Source organism: Lissotriton vulgaris, chromosome 6 (genome assembly GCF_964263255.1).
Source record: "Lissotriton vulgaris chromosome 6, aLisVul1.2, whole genome shotgun sequence".
In the NCBI taxonomy this organism is placed as follows: domain Eukaryota; kingdom Metazoa; phylum Chordata; class Amphibia; order Caudata; family Salamandridae; genus Lissotriton; species Lissotriton vulgaris.
The window spans coordinates 1,883,174,417-1,883,179,184 of NC_141694.1; the positions used below are offsets into that span (position 1 = coordinate 1,883,174,417).

Sequence of the window (4,768 nt, forward strand, 5' to 3'; positions counted from 1 at the left end):
GACCACGCGCGTGTGCAGCGCCAAATGTCACTCCAAACGTTGGCTTAAAAAAGTGAAAAGATGGTGCATTTTCACACAAACAGCTCCACGTTAAGCTTTTGCATATTGGATAACGACGACATTGATTGGTTACACAGGCAAGTAAACTTAAGGTTTAGAAAAGCACAGGCAAGTACACTTAAGGTTTAGAAAAGCACAAGACTCCAAAAGGTGGTACCATCATAAGATTTTACTAAATATTTTTAACTGGAGCACTGTTCATTGGGTGGGGAAATGTTGAGAGCCTATACAATATCACATATACACAATAAGTTACGAAATTACATAACATTTACAATTTGATGTGAAAGTTACTGAGTAATGTTGGGCTATCCCGCCAGGGATAGTTTGTAAAACTCAGACACACGCAAAGATGGACTGTGGGAGAAGGATGTTCAGACAAGTCAAGTGGCAACACTAGATGGGTGACAGGCTTGCTTCTCACGGCGATCCTTGCCATTTTTCCAGTGCAAATAAACTTTATCAAGGTCAACTTTCCCATTCAGGAGGTAGGCCTTTGTCCTCATCAGCATATCCAAATGCTTCTGCTCTAGTCTATTCCTCAATTTGCTCTTGATAGTATTCATGAGGCTGAATCCTCGTTCACAGTCTGCACTAGATGCTTGAAATGTTGCACAGACATCAACTAGCTGAGACACCGCACTATATTGAGCAGCACTGCGTACAGTGAAATTCACCATGTTTTGAAATGTGGAAAATAAACCACCCTTTACATGTTCTGCCACCACATATTTATAGTCTCTGTATTGTCGAACAACATCTTCTGGTGTTTCACAATCACCCAGGACCAAGACATTTTTATACTTTTCAACAAGTCTTAGTATATTCTCAGTCCCAAAATCAAAATGTGACTGTGTTGACATTGCCTGGATTTCAAAACTTGCCCATTCTTTCAGTTCATCCTCAGGGAACCTTTTTTGCATGTGCTCACAAAGAAGGGAAACAAAAGACAGAATAGGCCCACTGTCAAATTCTTGCCTTTCCTTGTACAACACCATCATCTCTCTTACATTGCTGCTCCAAAAGACAGTGTCCCCCAAATACTGTTCCTTAATTTGGCCAATCTTTGCTCTTGCATACTGTACAGCTTCAACAGTAGTCAAAGAACTTTTTTGGAACAGTTTGCACAATGATGCAAATTCACTCAGAATGTCATTAAGTACTGCAAGGGAAATATGGTAGTTTGAGTCAGATAGCTTTTTGTAACAATATTTAGCAACTGGATCATTCTCTTCAACTTTATCATGCTCAAAGTACTTAAGAACAGCCTCGTAATTCCGAATTAGTGCTCCAACTGCAAAATGCCTCGAAAGCCACCGGACTTCATTCAATGGTCGAAAAGAGACCACTTCACAGTCAGTGACTAATGCCATTTCATCTAGCTTGGACTTCTTTGCAGGTGATCTGGAGAACACAGTGTAGACAGTCCTCAATAATGTCTCCATCTCTTAAATCATTGGAACGCTCTTCCAGGCATCATCAACTCCCAAATCTTCTCGATGAGTGACACAATGCTGCTCAACTAGATGGGGAATAGATTGTTTAAGGCGAGTAGCAACACCGTTATTTTTACCCAGCATCACAGACGCACCATCGGATGTGAACATGACCATTTTCATGAGGTCCAGTTCATTGGCAGTGTAGAATTCCTTCACAGCAGTAGTGATGGCCTCAGCATTACAACTAGTCAGCTTCACTATGCCCCCAAACTGTGTTTTGTGCTCTGTTGAGGTTACAGGTCGGTACTTGAAGTACAAAATGAACATTTTTGTAACAGAAATATCGGTGCTCTCATCAATTATCAATGTGTGATACAAAGCGTTACGAAGTTCTGCCATCCCTTCACTGTGTATCACGCTATTGATGGCCTCAAGGAACTCAAAGGCATAGTTCTTGCTCCTCCAGCTGTCTGGTATCTTCACATACAAAGCTAGATGGTCATGGATGTCTTGTACAGATAACATGGAAGTATTCATCTTGACTGCCAGCAACACATTGTTGATGAGAATCTTTATCTTCTCAGGCAGGGATCTGTGTCGTTCAACTACTTCCATCCTATTTGCTTTGTCAGTGGCAGTTTCTGTCAGCATTGCCCGCACTCCAAAACCAAACCTGGCAGCAGCACTTCTGTTTCTCAATATCACCATGGCAGATTCGTGAACTTTGCTAATTAGATGGCGTTTCAGGTAATCCAGTTTCCAGCCATCACTCCATTTCTTCCCTGTGGAAAAGTCCCCAACAATCTTGGCTTCTGCACATGCTTTGCAAATTAAGCCCACGTCTGGACTGTATTGAAATAGTTCCCCAAGTTGCACGCGAACCTTGCTTCGTGATTTCTGTGTCTCAGCCTCCACAATTTCTTTCATCCACTCTTCCTTGAAGACAAGGCAACATTTCTTCCTTTGTGGTGAAGCTTCACACTCTGCAGAAGGTACAGCTTTGCGCTTGAACATATTTGCAATAACTGGGTTTAGCCTGCTATGCCACAAAGCCTGCAAAATAAAGGAACAGGGTTAAAGTTGAAGCCTATGCTCATGATTGCAATCGGTCACATAATACTGAGGCAGCGTCGGCAAAACGTAGAGTGTAATTACCTGGATTTTTCTGTTCACTGCAGTGTCCTTTCAAACTTATAAGTAGCACTGTCCGTAAAGCCTGCAATAGAAGTAAAGATTGTTACAGCACATTGTGAATTTGTGATACAGAAATATACCATGTGCACCATAAGGGGACTCTACCAAACAATTACCTGCTCTGCTTGTACTCACGAATGCCCGGTCAAATGTGTGGGGGACTGTCTGTGAAACCTACAACAGAAGAAAACATGGGTAAGGCATGTTGTTATATTACAATGTACAAGATGCACCACAGTTTAACTCTACCAAACAATTACCTGCTCTGCTTGTTCTCACGTATGCCCGGTCAAATGTGTGGGGTACTGTCTGTGAAACCTACAACAGAAGAAAACATGGATAAGGTATGTGGTTATACTACAATGCACAAGATGCACCACAGTTTAACTTTACCAAAAAATTACCTGCTCTGCCTGTACTCACGTCTGCCCGGTCAAATGTGTGGGGTACTGTCTGTGAAACCTACAACAGAAGAACATGGATAAGGTATGTGGTTTTACTACAATGCACAAGATGCACCACAGTTTAACTCTACCAAAAAATTACCTGCTCTGCGTGTGCTCACGTCTGCCCGGTCAAATGTGTGGGGTACTGTCTGTGAAACCTACAACAGAAGAAAACATGGATAAGGTATGTGGTTATACTACAATGCACAAGATGCACCACAGTTTAACTCTACCAAACAATTACCTGTTCTGCCTGTACTCACGTCTGCCCGTACAGCTGTATTTGTAGCACAGTCTCAGAAACCTGTATAAGAAAAGGGGTGCAGATTGTGAATCTATTTACCAAGCACCCCCCCAAATGCAACGTGGAACATAAACAGAATTGCCTTGTCTTTGTGGGTCCTCACGCCTGACCATTCAAACACAAATACCTTACAGACTGCAAACCTGCAATTGAAGACAAAATGGTTAGCAAAGGATCTAAGAATTACAAAAAATGAATGGGACTGGCCCAGATACTCCACTAGGAAAAAGGACCAAATACTTACCTGTGATTCCAGTTTAGGCAAATAGGCACGTGCCCCTGCGCTTCATTATTAGCATCCATTAGGCTTAACTTATCTGCACCTCCCCACACAATCCAGCCACTCTCCAGCATTTTGTTTACCTTTTGCCATGTCAATGTTTTAACCGAGACGTGTCCCATTCACACACATTTGCTCAAATGGGTGTAATTTCTATATATATATCCCATGTGATCATGCTCCTTTGAGGAATGAAACATGTCATGGAAAACACCTGTCTGATAATGGCAGATTAAAACCTTGCACCTTAATTCTGTGTACTGGTCCGTGACTTGTGAAGGGAGTTTAAAGAGGTCTACACCTGAGGACTCTCCGCCGAGCTCTAGGCGGTCAGGAGTTTCTGTGTATATACACACACACATATACATATATATACACACATATATATACATATATATATATATTCACAGAAAAAACCATAGGTTATAGTGGATATATAGTTAGGAATTTGCATTTACAAAACCTTGAAAATTCAATGAAAAAACCATAGGTTATAGGCCATATATAGTTAGGAATTCGCATTTACAAAACCTTATTTTACTCGCATAAAACCATTGAAATTCCATATATAGTTAGAAGCGCTAACTATATATCGCGCACCCGCAATCCACTGCTGATGATGTCACATATTACATCATTCATGACATGGTCAGTGACATCACTGATGACATCACTGATGACATCTCAAATGACATCACTGATGACATCACTGATCACAACATCCAGTGATTGTATGTGTCTGTAAAGTTTAAATATGTTTCACATATTGAAGAATGAGTGGATGTATAAGTGTCTGGATGAAGAATTTAGTAGGTGCATGACTGACTGTATGAGTGAGTGATTAAATGTGTCTCACTGAGTGCATGGGTTAGTGACTAAACTGTCTTAATTTGTGCATCAGTATGTTTGTTGTTGTGTAAGCTGCTGCATGTGTTGATCAGTAGCTATAAGAGTGGCCATATGGGTTATTGATTGGTTGCCCAAGTATTTGAATGGGAGGCTGAGTGTGTGTGTGGGTGGCTGGGAGGTGCGTGACTCTGTGCAT

General features: G+C 41.4%; 1 pseudogene; it reads right to left on the bottom strand.

Annotated features, from left to right (window-relative positions):
• Positions 1-443: 443 nt before the first annotated feature.
• LOC147709767 (zinc finger protein 862-like) lies at positions 444-2,513 on the bottom strand (annotated as a pseudogene).
• Positions 2,514-4,768: the final 2,255 nt, after the last annotated feature.